General features: G+C 41.0%; 1 protein-coding gene across 3 annotated transcripts in view; it reads left to right on the top strand.

Annotated features, from left to right (window-relative positions):
* The window catches only part of PRKCB (protein kinase C beta), a 268,543-nt gene that overhangs the window by 125,677 nt on the left and 127,870 nt on the right, over window positions 1–14,996 (top strand). The gene's annotated exons all lie outside the window — the stretch shown is intronic.

The following is a 14,996-nucleotide window of genomic DNA, read 5'->3' as shown; positions in this document are numbered from 1 at the left end:
AACGAAATGCAATTCAATGGTGTGAAAAGGTCTTGCCATGTAGGGAGGAAAAAGCAAACCCACAGGTAGAGAAAAAGGTGGTATCTGGCTTAATAGTAGTAATTGTGAGTGGCATCTGGGTGTCCCATTGGGCACCACTTAAGTATGAGTCAGCTGTGTGCTGCAGCTGCCCAGAAAGGCAGTTCTGGGTTGCATCAACAGAGGGATAGCATCAAGACAACGAGAAGGGATAGCACCACTTTATGGTGTACTAGTGAGGCCACACTTCATCCAGTTCTGGTCACCACAATATGAAAAAGATGTTGAGACTTTAGAAAGAGTGGCGAGAGGAACAACAATGAGGATAAGGGGCTTGGAGGCTAAATCGTATGAATGGTTAAGGGAACGAGGTATGTCTAATTTAACAAAGAGAAGGATTGGGGTGACATGATAACAGCCTTCCAATACTTGAAGGGCTGTTTCAAAGAAGAGAAGGTCAACAAAAGTTCCCGACAGTGAGAACAGTTCATCCCTGGAGTAGCTTGCCTCCCAGAGTTGAGGAGGCTCCATTGCTGGAGGTGTTGAAGTCAAGATGTTAGCTGTGCCAGTGCAATCATATATAAACAACGAGAGGCGCTTCTAATGCATCATTGTAGCCCCCATCTTGACTTTTCTGATGACAACTTGTAGATGCCCTGCTTCTGTGGGTGTCCCCAGGTGCCCCTATTTGGGTCAAGAGGGTTTGCTTGCTCTTGCGTGGGGAGGGGAGGAGCCTCCTCATTTCCTTCCTCATCCTTCCCACTTTTCCTCTCCTTCCTTCCTTTTGCTAAGCTGCCTCAGTTCCCTAAACTTGGTGCCTCCTACCTGTCAACCTTCAATGCTGGTCTGGATGCTGCCACATCCTTCCTAGGGGTCTTCTCTCTGGGTGCGCGCACTGCTTGCCCCTTCGATGCTCTCCTTCTTTCCATTGCCTCTTCAGCTTCTTTCATTTCGGCCCTTTTGCTCCTCATGCCTTTCTGGAGTTCAGTTGTTCCTCTTCAATTCGCTTTTCAGTTCCCGAACCTGCAGTATCTCTTCTCTTGCCTCCTGTTTACACAACCCCTTCTCAGAAGATGCTGTTTCCCTTGACCTGGACAGGAAAAGGTACCTTCTGGACCTCAGAAGTTTACAGACCCTTGGCAACCACAATTCCCTCCTGGGGAGGCTCGTCCATAAATTGGGTCTCAGCCAAAAATGTCTGAGGAATCACATCACCATCTATCTAGGATGACTTCACATACTCTGAGAATCAACAAATTATTTGCTCTGGTCGCAAAGAGAAGATACTAGAAGATGAAAAGCTGGAGCAGTTTCTCAATAGTTCCCAGGGGGCTAGAAGAAGATATTATGGTTATTGAATTAACTGAAAATATAGAAAACAATTATATAAAATTAGAGGGAATGGGAGAAAAGAATCTGAAAGGAGAGGGTAAAATTTCTTCTGAATCCTTAAGAGGGGACTAAACCATAATACAAGAAATGCAGAGAATCTATCTCCCTCCCTCCCTCCCTCCCTCTCTCATCCACCCACCCTCCCTCTCATCTATCTATCCTTCCCTCCCTCCCTCCAATTTCTATAGCCGCCTATTTCATAAACATGATCCTGAATGCTCTGAGCAATTATCCCTGGAGGGTTACCCGGGAGCAGTGGGCAAGCAGAGCCAGCCCTGCCTCCCTTGCTGGGGGAAAAACCCAAAGTGTCACCCCTCCCCCCTGATTCCACACATTGTTTCTATCCATCAAATAGATTTCTCAATCTGCCCTTAGAGAAGGCCAGAAGATTTCTCCTTTTGCTACTTTTAAGCTATCTGGGAGGGACTAAAAATAGTACTTAATTGTGTTAAAGAGCATATCATCCTTGATTATCCACTTAATTAGTCCCAAGTGATGCTTAATTAGAGGTGACCTTGAACTGGAGTTTAAGAATGTTTCATTTCATGCAGCAACGACTATTTCGGCCCACAGATGGCAGCACATGATGGCAAAGTTGAGGGCTGTTTCCTTCAGGCTCCGTTCCAACGGCTGGGAACATGATGCACAGCTTGGCAGCCGTCTTAAGGCTGCAGAAATACGGCACCTGGCCTTTGGGGTGGGGGATCCCTCCTCCTGTAGTCCAGCAGCTGCCAAGAGCAACTCTTTCAAGAGACTCACAGCAACTGGCTTGCTTAACCTTTGGATTTCAGGTTAAATCTGTGAGTTTGGAGGGGGAAGAGACAATGTGATTTTGTTGCATAGTTACCACATGCAGGTAGTCCTGGACTTACAATAGTTTGTTTAGTGACTGTTCGAAGTTACAGTGACACTGAAAAAAGTGGCTTATGATCATTTTTCTCACATGATCAGAATAACAGAGTAGGAAGGGACCTTTTAGATCATCTAGTCCAACTCCCCACCCAAGCAGGAGACGCTACACCATTTCTGACAGATGGCAGTCCAGTCTCTTCTTGAAAGTTTCCAAGGATGAAGCTCCCACAACTTCCAAAGGCAACTTCTGTTCCACTGGTTGAGTGTTCTCACTGTCAGAAAATTTCTCCTTATTTCCAGGTTGAATGCCTCCCTGGTCAGTTTCCATCCATTATTCCTTGTCCGGCCTTCAGGTGCTTTGGAGAATAACTTGACTCCTTCCTCTCTGGGGCAGCACCTCAAATATTGGAAAATTGCTATCATGTCTCCCCTGGTCCTTCTCTTCACCAGACTAGCCATGCCCAATTCCTCCAGTTGTTCACCATATGTTTGAGCCTCCAATCCCCTAATCATGCTGGTTGCTCTTTTCTTTTTTCTTTTAGAATAGAATAGAATAGAATAGAATTCTTTATTGGCCAAGTGTGATTGGTCACACAAGGAATTTCTCTTTGGTGCATATGCTCTCAGTGTACATAAGGAGAATAAGAGTACATTCATCAAGAATAAAAATATACAACACTTGTGATAATCAAGGTTACTAATAAGCTATCAAATCGTACCAGGAAACAATAAAAACAATGTAAATTGAAAGATACAAACAACATGGTTATAGTCATAAGTGGGGAGAGATAGATACTAGGAAAGAAGAGAAGAATAATAGCAATACATTCTACATTCTTGGTAAATTATTGACAGTGTTGTGGGAATTAGTTGTTAAGCAGAGTGACGGCATTTGGGAAAAACCCGACCTTGTGTCTAGTTGTTCTGGTGTGCAGTGCCCTATAGTGTCGTTCTGAGAGTAGAAATTGAAACAATTTATGTCCAGGACGCGAGGGGTCTGTAGATATTTTCTTTGTTCTCTTTTTGACATGCAGTATATGGGTCCTCCATGGAAGGCAGGTTGGTAATAATTGGTTTTTCTGCCGTTCTGATTATCCTCTGAAGTCTGTGACTGTCTTGTGGGGTTGCAGAGCCAAACCAGACAGTTATGGAGGTGCAGATGACAGACTCAATAATTCCTCTGTAAAACTGAATCAGCAGCTCTTTGGGACGTTTGAGCTTTCTGAGTTGGCACAGAAAGAACATTCTTTGTTGTGCTTTTTTGATGATGTTTCTGCACTCTTTCTAGAGTATCAGCATCTTTTTTATAGTGTGGTGACCCAAACTGGATGCAGGATTCTAGGGGTGACCTTACTAAGGCTTTATAGAGTGGTATTAGTACCTCACATGATATTGATAGGAGTCCTCTGTTAATACAACTTGATTGTTGTAGCATCCCCATGGTCACATGAATAAAATTCAAAAGCTTGGCAACTGACTTATATTTATGATGGTTGCAGTATCTCGAACTCACTTCATCTCTTTCTGTAACCTTTTGACCAGCAAAGTCCAAGGGGAAACCAGATTTACTTAACAACCCTATTACTAATTTAACAACTGCAGTGATTCACTTAACAAGTGTGGCAAGAGGAGTCATAAAATGGGGCAAAACCCACTTAACAGCATACATTTTGGGCTCAATGGTGCTCATAAGTTGAGGACTACCTGTAATGCAAGAAAATGTTGTATTTGGGTACCAGTAACAATATTCTTTAAAGGGTCCAATCTGGTTCTAAACTCTTCTGTTGTCAAATAAATGGGGGGGAGGAGTGTTTTCTTTCCAGGCCAGTAAGATACCCTGGTTTCTTTTTCGATGTATCCTGGTTGATTTAGTACCATTGTTTTTTTTTGGGGGGGGGGGTCTGTCGGTTGGAATACTGAAAAAAACCCATCTGTTATGGTTTTGGAAAGTGGGGTGAGGTGGGATGGGAGTACTTTGTGAGACGTTTTTGAAACTGCTGATTGCTCTGTTTTGCACCAAATCCATTATTGCCTACTTAGAATTAAACCAGGGCTGGGCATCCTTTGAATGGCTGAAGCTGCCTTCTGCCCTCTGAACAGGCAGCACCTGGTGGCATCACTGCCTATAATGGGGAACCTTTGGGGTTTCTCAGGTTGTGGCCGGGATCACTTCTACCTCAAACCGTCAATGATGGCCTGTGAGACTCCCATTCCCACACTTATTTGGTGGGGGAATAAAAATAGAAGCCACACAAACCATAACATGCCATTTTGCAACTGAATGTTGTAGCTTTGTCCTCAGGAAGCTGGAGGCAGAGGGCTGAAGGCTGAATGCAGGCTCTCTCTTCAGGGAAACCGTTTTCAGAACCTTGGAGAGCAGCCTCCCTTCTGGTGCCTACACCAGGCATTCTGATGTTTAGTGCAGTGTTTCTCAACCTTAGAAGGTGGACTTCAACTCCCAGATGGCTGGGGAATTCTGGGAGTTGAAGTCCACCCCCTTAAAGTTGCTGAGGATGAGAAACACTGGCTTAAAGGAAATGTTGGTGGAGGCAACTCTTTGTCTGCGGACCTTTCCTTCTTAAGGTCATAAGTTCTGAAAGGTCCTTTTGGGAATCCCTGTTTGGGACACAATCCGCTCCGCCCTGTTTACTCAATCAATCAATCAATCAATCAATCAATCAACCACAATAGAGTTGGAAGGGACTGTAGAGGTCTCCTATTCCAGCCTCCTGCTCAAGCATGAGACCCTATACCATTCCAGACAAATGATTTTCCAATCTCTTCTTAAAAACCTCCAGTGATGGAGCACCTCCTGAAGGCAAGCTATTCCACTGGTTAATTGTTCTCACTGTTAGGAAGTTTCTTCTTAATTCCAGGTTGCTTCTCTCTTTGATTAGTTTCCATCCATTGTTTCTTGTTCTGCCCTCTGGTGCTTTGGAGAATAGTTTGACCCCCCCTCTTCTTTGTGGCAGCCCCTCAAATACTGGAATCCTGCTCTCATGTTGCTCCTTTTCTCTAGACTGGCCATACCAGTATGTATATATGGTAAGACTTACCGTTATGTCAGAAGAGTGTCATTGTGCATCTACCAAGTACGGACCGTGGCTATGGTCCCCATGGAGCCTTAGCTTAGGTGAAGACTTTTGTAGAATGTGTAGATCTACTCGGAATAACTGGGATATTGCTGGGCTATCATTTTACTACTCTATCCCATTCTGAAGGGCAAATTCTCCTGGTTGCTTCAGGTGAATTTCTCCCTTTTCCACATGGGATTGTTTTTATTGCACAGACTGGATACTTGCTAATTGAACGAGTTGATGGACTGAGACATTGGGCCAAGCTGAACAAATTATGCAGCAATTAGATAAGCAAGTCAGAAATGCATTAATTAAAGTGCACTACTCTGGGAAGAGGCTGTCCTGAGAAAATGTGTTTTCCATGATATATATTTGTGCACATTTATTTTGAAGTATTTGTTTGTGGAGCACAGGGCCTAATCTTTCCACCCCAAATTTCTAGAACAGACTGACCCCAAATTCTCCCTTTGACTGCACCGGTAATGCTTGTGGGCTGGCTTCAAGGACACTTTTCCCTGGAACTCTCTTCTGTCACCTCCATATAACTCAGAGATTTGACAGAAAGGGGGAGGATCTGCATGGTTTGTGAGCTGTAATGGTGTACTACAGAAGCATAAACTTGTCCTTGTCCTTGCAAGTGAAAGTTAGAGCTAGTTTGGTGTGGTCATTAAAGGTTTTAAGATAGAAATTCCTAGACTGCATTAACAGAGGGATAGAATCAAAATAATGTGTTAATACTACTTTATGAAATATTGCCACAAATATTTGGTCCCTACGATATAGAAATTATGATGAGACTCTGGGAAAGAGTCCAGAGAAGGGCAACAAAGATGATTAGGGGAATGGAGGCTAAAATATATGAAGAACGGGTGCAGGAACTGGATATGTCTAATCTAGTGAAAAGGAGGACTAGGGGTGACATGATAGCAGTCTTCCAATATTCAAGGGGCTTCAACAAAGATGAGGGGCCAAACTATTTTCCAAACCAGCAGAGGGCAAGACAAGAAGCAATGGATGGAAACTTATCAAAGAGAGAAGCAACCTAGAAGACTAAGGAGAAATTTCCTAACAGTCAGGACAATCAACCAGTGAAAGGGCTGGCCTTCAGAAGTTGTGGGGGCTCCATCACTGGAGATTTTAAAGAAGAGACTGGACAGCCACTTGTCTTGAATGGCATAAGGTCTCCTGCTTGAGCAGTGGGTTGGACTAGAAGACCTCAAAGGTCTCTTCCAACTCTGTTATTCTGTTGTTCTGTTATAGAACTGAAGCCCTAAAAAGAAGGCAAAGGCAAATCATTTCCAAAAATGTTTTGAAGAAAACTTGTCCAGAAAGTTGCTATTGCAAACAAGAGAATCACTGGGAGTTGGGCAGCATATACATTCTAATGATGATGATGATGATGATGATGATATTGTAATGCAGCCTGGGAGAATCAAATGATAATGTGTTGAAAGAGAAATACTATCTGGTCTATGACTGTAATCAAGATTTGATTTGGTTTGAAAGAGAAATAAATGGGAGAATAGTCCCATTTATTGGAAAAATATGAATTAGGTAGATTTGGGGGAAATTCTTTGAAGCAACAGGCAATTGAATGCTGGTCACTCTAGGCATTCATAAAGAGAGCAAGACTTGCTTTCCAGATGGAGTCATTTTGTAAGGCTCCTTCTCTCATTCTGCCCTTCTACCTCAGCCGTGGTTAGTTCCTCCTTCCTCAACCAGATGTCCATCCCTTGGTTTAGACTACAACTCCCAGTATTCACAACAAGCAGCTAAACCAAACCAAAATCATCAACCAAGGTTACCAAGCTTAAACATTTAAGTTGTACTAGTGCTCCTGAAACCCAGAAAGAAGGACATAGGTAAATTTACTGGGATTAAATCAGGGCCATGATTTTAGGACGACTTAATCAAAGGTTGGGGAAGAAGCAGCCTAACGTTTGAGGTCCCTCTGCTCTGATCCAGAAAACAAACACAAAGCTAACTTGGATTCTGAGCTTTCTGAAAGGGAACTCCCCTGACCCCATTGCAGCTCTAAATGCACACCTCAGACAGACCCCAGACCCCCCCAGGCCAGGTGGAGCTATTAGTTAAACAATGAGCACTTAATCCTGAAGGGTCATCATTGAGGGGGGGGGAGAAGAGATAAATGTTGTGAATCAGTAGAGATAAGGTAATCTGGTTTGAGTCCTCCATGGACCCATCTTCCATGGGGCAGATGGCAAAAGAACCAGGAGGGCCTTGACATGCCATTGCTCAGAAACTTCATCCAGATGCCCTACAGCCAAGATAAGAGACATTGACCAACCCTAACCCTCTACTCTACACCCAAGGATGAAGCTACACCTTACTCTTCCTTCTTTGCTCACAGTACTGAATCAAGGTTAAGCAAGTTTTGTCTTCCCAAATGGTACATTTCGGTGTTTGTGGATGTTTATGTTAGCTTCAGAAATATGTTCTCTTTGTACAACAAATCTGAAAGCCTGACCCCTTGCAAAGGGACGGTAATGAAGAAGCACTCAATTAGAATCACTTTAATTGAGTTGCTCTGAAACTCATTTTGATTTTTCAGCATATTTCTTGTCCCACTTTTTAAAATTTATCATGTATGTCCCTTAACCAAGATAAGTATCTCTGCTAATATGCAGTTTGAGCAAAGAACTTGCATAATTCCAACAATTATGAAGGAGCCGAGGTGGCGCAGTGGTTAGGGTGCAGTACTGCAGGCCACTTCAGCTGACTGTTATCTGCATTTCAGCGGTTCAAATCTCACCGGCTCAAGGTTGACTCAGCCTTCCATCCTTCCGAGGTGGGTGAAATGAGGACCCAGACTGTGGGGGCAATTTGCTGACTCAATTTGCTAAAAATCTGTAAACTGCTTAGAGAGGGCTGAAAGCTCTATGAAGCGGTATATAAGTCTAATTAATAAATAATAAATAAATAAATAAATTAGTCAAGCTGTTGAACAAACTTCACGTTGTTTTGTCATTGCAATCAATTCTTATGTGTTGCATTAAGAAAAAATTGCTGTATTTATGCAATGTACATTTTACTTCTTCCATTGGAGCCCTCTTGCACTCCACAGTTCATTGGAGAATAAAAATGAATACAATGCAACAGTAAAATTAGAATACTACCTCAAGTCCCATCTGACGTCTGGTGATTACCTGGTCGTCTTGCCTACTCTACTGAAGTGGCTTGCCTTTGATGCCTTCTTCTGTTTGTATAAACAAATACTGTAAATAGAATTCTTTATTGGCCAAGTGTGGTTGGACACACAAGGAATTTGTCTCCAGTGCTTAAATTCTCAGTGTACATACAAACAAAATTATAGGTAATATATCATAGATCATAGTTACAATCATTAATCATAATATACAACAAATGATAAATCATAGATACCAATAGGAAAAGATAGTAGGAAAGATGAGAAGGAAAATAGTAGTACAGTCTTACTACATGGGTAAATATCTTCAGGCCTAAGACAGAGCTGTGAGAATTAGGTGTTCAGCAGAGTGATGGCATGGAGGAAAAAATTATCTTTGTATCTAATTGTTTTGGCATACAATGCTCCATAGTGGCGTCCCAAAGGGAGAAGTTCAAATAAATTATGTCCAGGATGTGAGGGGGTCTGTAGATATTTTCTCAACCCTCTTTCTGGTTCATTCAGTATACAGGTGCTCAATAGAAGGCAGGCTGGTTGCCATTTTTTTCTACAGTTCTAACTATCCATTGAAGTCCATATCTGTCCTGTTTGGTTGCTGTGCCAAACCAGACAGTTATTGAGGTAAATTTGTTCTGTTTCCTTGTTTTAGTTCCATGCTAGTCTACAACTCTTTGCAGTAACATAACAGTCATATGGTGGAGGCATAAGTAAAGAGGTACCAATGATTCCTTCTGTGAAGAATTAATTCTATTATTGTTCATCAAGTAATAGAATTATAAAATGTAGAATGGGAGTGGATTCTTTTTAGGCTGTCATATCAACCCTGTCTCTCCCCCTGGGAATCCTAATTAAACCATCCAGAACAGATTGTTGTCCACCCTCTGTTTGAATGTATCTAGTGACAGGAAGCCCACCACCTCTCTGAATAATTGGTTCCATTGCTGAACTGCTGTCATTGTCAGAATTTTGCTCTTAAAATTCAAACAAAATCTGCCTTCTGGTAACTTAAATCCATCTGTTCTCCTGGGTTTCTTAAATGCAATATGTAATAGTTCAACTATACATCAGCCAGCTATTTCACTACCCTAAAATACTATTTATCAGTCCCTGAAGTTTAAACTCATTCAAAGTAAACAGATTTTCCTTAACCATGTTTGTGTAACTCTCAGGCTTCAATCCTCTTTGTTCATCCTGCTCTTCACAATTTCCTCGTGGAATTGTGTTGGGGAAGATTAAACCAAAATGAAATAATAGAGACAAAAGAAATAAAAAGAAGCATATGTATCTTTGATTTATAGGACAACAATCATCTGAAAAAACTCAAGTCACATAAAAATCAATCTCTGTATCAAATGTTGATTACAAAATGTTTACTATACTAATAGCTGAAGGTTTACAGAATTGTATTCCAGGTAATACAGATAGATTAAGCAGATTATACCAAGGACAGAGATAAATTTATAATAAAAGGAAAAGAAAAGATCTACAAGAAGTGAAAAAAACAGCAATATTTCTTTTAGATCAGAAAAAAAGCCTTTGATAATTTGAAATGGTCATTCCTTTTTGCAGTATTGAATAAACGAAATCCAGAAGAAGAATGTAAAGCTCGAGTTAAGTGCATTTATAAGCAGCAGAGGGCAAAGTTAATGACTAATGGAACACTTTCTACAGATTTTTCAGTAAGCAAAGCTACAGGACAAGGATGTCCATTTTCTCCTTCACTACTTGCAATCGCTTTAGTCATATTAGCCAATACGTAAGGTTCTAAAAGATAAGCAAATATCAGGCATTAAGATTCAAGGAGAGGAATATAAATTAAAATGCTATGCAGACGATGTAGTACTAACTATTATGCAGCTGCAAAGGGTGATAAGACAGCTGATGAAAACAATTAAAGGTTTTGGTTGAATTCTCAGGATATAAAATTACGCACAAAAACCAAAGATAGTAATGAGACATTTATCCCAAGAAGGAGAGAGCTTTGTGCAGAAAAAGTCAGGTTGCCAGACAACAAAGGATTCAGTGAAGTATTTGGGACTGTATTTGTCAGGCAGTAACAAAGATATATTTCAAAATAATTGCACAAAATTATATATTTATAAAAAGAGAAATTTATAAAAAAGGTTTTAAAAGGTGGAAAATTTAAAAACTCTCCTGGTTGGAATCAGTTGAGACTATTAAAATGAATATGTAGTCTGTGTGGACTCCTGGCGATTGCCTTGACAAATCCCTACATTTTCTTGGCAAGATTCCGGACGTGATTTGCCTTTGGCACTTTCCTAGGGCTTAAAGGGAATGACTGTGGGGGTTCATCTTCTTTCCCATGATGGGACTGGAGCTCCAGGTCTTCTTTTTTGTAGCCTGGCTCCTGAAGATATTTTTCAAAACTTCAAATGGTGCTAATTTCAATCCCCAAAGTCTTTAAAAATTGGCAAACAACAGTTAATGCATTGATTTTGTTCAAAACATCCTCTTCAGCAAAACAAAACAATTAAAAAGAGAGACGAGCTGTTCCTCGTCTGAGTTTTAAATTATATTCCCAAGCAAGTTTTCTGTTGTGGACAATTGAATGGATGTAACTCATGAACAGCAGAGCATCAACGTTAGAAGGTGTCAGACTAGTTGATGGACTTCACAGATGTTTATGGTTTTAGGGTATAGCAGAAGACCAAAACTTGAAAGGTTATATTACAAGATAGTGTGATAAAAACACAAGATTCTACAAAAATCACATGTTCCTCATCCTTAGCCTCAAATGCTTTTTATTATTGTAGAGATAATTATTGTAAGAAAAGTGCAAACTATTTTGCAGGAATGGCACATTCAGACTCTGGAAACAGATGAAAGACACAGCAAGCATCATCTGGAGAAGGTGTGGAACCTTTTTCAGAATTGCTGACCTCCAGCTGCTTCTTCCCAATTACACTTGTTCTGTTCTCCAAATCACATGTAGCCATAGTGCTTCAGAATCTGTTGTACAGGCTTCCAGTTGCTCTGTGACTAGGTCAGTTGGGTTACAGGTGGTTCAAATAAAGAACCCACAAGACAACTGCAATTCAACAATGGTAGGACATTAGGAAAAACTTGACCCAATTAAAATTTAGAAAGGTTTGAATGAAAACATCAGTTCTCTTTGCCTAGGCATTGTCAGAATAAATAATAGTATTACAATTTAACATTAATGTTGATGACTGCAAGGACACATTTAGCTCATCATTGGAAAAGAGACTCTTTGCCAATAATACAAAACCAGGAAAGCAAACTTGGGGACGATGCAAGAATGGCAAAGTTAACAGAATTGATCCAGACCTGAAGTTTGACCATATTTAAGCAAGAATGGTTTCCAGGTGCATCAAATGTCACACAACAAGGCAGACACTTAGAGTGCACTTTTAAAAGATAAATAAATGATGTCAAGAGAGCAATTAGAAGCAATTCCAATATTTATAAATACATCGATGCAGTCACCAGGCAGCTACAATTGGGGGGGGGGGGGTTAAAAATGTATTTATTGATTTCCCCCCTTTTTTTCTGTACTGGGTTAAATGCATTTATCTCTGGCAAGATATAAATATTGATATGTTTAGAGATTTATAGAGATTTCTTGTTATCTTTCAGATGACATAATAACCTAGCTCTGTGGATTTAATTAATCAATTCATAAAATTTTAAATTTTATGAAAATATTGCTTACTGCTATTTTCTTCTTATCCACTTTGTTTCTTCTTTTTTCATATAGCTGTTTATTCCATTTATTTAAATGTTTTAATAAACAGCCCAAGGGCTAAATCAAAATACAGTTGGGCTGACTCCACTTTTTCTTATTGCCAGCTATTATTTTGCAGTGTTTGCCACTTTAAAAATTTTGAACATGTCCAAAGTATCTCCAGAGAGCCTCCATCATCCAGATCGTGATTGTCCCAAAGGGGCTTTTTCAAAAGGCAACTGGACTTTCTTGGTGTTTCCTTGAAAATGTTTCACTTCTCATCCAAGATGTCAGCCGCCCCAACCTGATTGATTAGCAAAGATGCTTGAATCCATTGTTAACGAAAGTACACTTTACTAAACTATCAAGTGATTACAGGGCAGCAAAGCTGGATCTGAAGTTTTACACCCAAAGAATCTGGTTAACTTTTCCCTTTTCAACGTCTCCCACTCCAGCTATTTCTAATTATCCAGTTACATTCAGACAAATTGTTTTGTTAACAGTCCCTGACTTGCCAGGCTGGTCGGTGCTGCGTTCCATGGTGTGACCTTGGAACAGCCGAAGGTTCTCCCAGGATGAACAGCACAACAAGTAGTTTCAATTCCCTTCATGCTACCCCTCCCAATCCTTCCCCACAGCTCCCGCCCCCCCTTTGTAGGGCAGCTGGGAAAGCATGGCTGTCGCAGGATGGCAGTCCTGACACAAGATCAGAAGAAGCTTCAGTTTTCAAGGAAACCCAGTTGCCTTTTGGAAAAGCACCTTTGGGTCAAGACTATCTGTGGGCTGTCAGACTCCTGAATGCGAAATAACATCATAATTACATAGTACGATAGACTTGAAGCACCGTTGCAATGTGTACTGTGTTTCCCCGAAAATAAGACAGGGTCTTATTTCCTTTTGACCCCCGAAATAAGCACTTGGCCTTTTTGGGGGGAAGTCTTATTATTTTTCAGGTGCAGGAGGCGGAGATCGTGGTCACCTCATGGCTGCTGCTGTATTGCAATATTTTCAGGGAGGTCTTATTTTAGTGCATGCGCTCAAAAGCTCGATTGGGCTTATTATCTGGGAGGTCTTATTTTGGGGAAAACAGTAACATATTCACACTGGTGCAATAGGGCTGGGTGTTTGTTAATATGATTTATTGGGTTACGGATTTTCTGTCTTCACTGTGAGTTGTATTGTGTTGGGGTGTGTGCACTGAGGGAGCTCATCCAATCTCATTGTACATATGTTGTGCACTGGCAAATAATTCTAATTCTAATGAGCTCCTTCAGGACTTCGTCAGTTCTTCTTCTCAGCTTTTGCTTCCTGGATCAGCTCTACTAAACCTTCCTTTGTGTCGTGACCCTCTATCTATTTACTGCATGTGTCTGTAGGTTTCTTCTGGCGACTTCTTTTTTGGAATGGTCTGCAGTTGTGATTTTGGAACACACCACCCATTTTGAGCTTGTTTTCCTATCAACTTTCCTTCCCATGAAACCTACTCAGCTTTGCCACGAGGGGCTTGGCTTTCGTTTGTCAGTAAAGATGCAGACTTCATTGTTGTTACAAAGATTTTCTGAGTTCCTAAAACACATTCTTGAGAAAATCAGTTGAGAAATGAATACTGGCTGCCCTTCATCTTCAATGAAAACTGGTGCACAGACGGTGTTCAGCTGATGTGCTATCTCATTATCCTCTTTCAGATTTTCTTCAAGTCTTTTGTTCTCCGGGGACTGGCTATTTGCATTTTCCTGTGTCTTTTAAAATTTATTTACATAAGTTGTGTATGTCCGTAATCCTTTTTGCAACTGTTATTGCCTTCTATTATGCAAATGTGTCTGCTCTGCTCTCATTTGGACAACATTCTCCCTTTCTGAAGGAAGGCGTCTTCTCCTCCTGTAAAGAGTTTGCTGCCATTTCTTATTACGGATGCCAGGAGCCTCTTGAATCTCCTCGTGTCTCTCCCAATGTAATCTGTGCATCGTGGCTGGGCTTTTTTATTAATCGTGGCATTGGAGGGGATCTTCGAAGCTACCCAGTCTCCTGATCAAGGCAGGGAACGGAATGAGGTCATCCAAAATAGATGGTGTCCAGCTTGTGCTGATAGACCTCCATCAGCTGTTTGGGCTTTGTGGCTTCAATAAAACCCAAATATTTTGGACGGATTTGATCTGGGCCTCCCCATTTTTCCTAATCTCCAATGATTGCCTGTATTTGCTAAAAGTCATTAAAGGGCTAATCTTTCAATTAGTATGTTTGGCTAGGCAAAATTCACTGCAATGTAGTATGCATTACATGCATGCATCTTTCTGCCAGCTGCTGATATTGAAGAAGTGCACCCATCCATCCATCTGTGGACTGTTCTATCAGGGGCTGGCATTGTTCTGCAGTACAGTGTTCGTGCTTCCCATTTCCTCTGGGCTCCTTCCAAAATCTTTCATTTTACACTGTTGGGCATAAATGGATCCATGTGTCTTAATATTCATGGAGTAGATAATTGTCCATGTGTTAACTGAAATAGAGCAGAGACTCTTTGCAAGAGATTTTTAGATAAGAATAATTTTGTGATGGCCATCTCTTTTATTCCAAGATGATTCTAGTTCCTTGCCTCATCACATTTTAATTACAGAAAAGTTGCTCCTCATTTCTATTGACATTTTGATAGCCCAGTAATGGGTATCTTTGTGGCATTGTCCAATAATGGGTATCTTTGTGGCGTTTGTACCTCTGGATACGGGGTGTTCCTTACTACAGATGCCTGAATGCCCTTGACTGGTCACCCAGAAGCTGGCTGGACTCAGTC

Source organism: Thamnophis sirtalis, unplaced genomic scaffold (assembly GCF_051295495.1).
Source record: "Thamnophis sirtalis isolate CommonGarterSnake01/CBP01778 unplaced genomic scaffold, rThaSir2_p1.2 scaffold_14, whole genome shotgun sequence".
Taxonomy (NCBI): Eukaryota; Metazoa; Chordata; class Lepidosauria; order Squamata; family Natricidae; genus Thamnophis; species Thamnophis sirtalis.
This window is presented reverse-complemented; position numbering and strand designations above follow the sequence as displayed.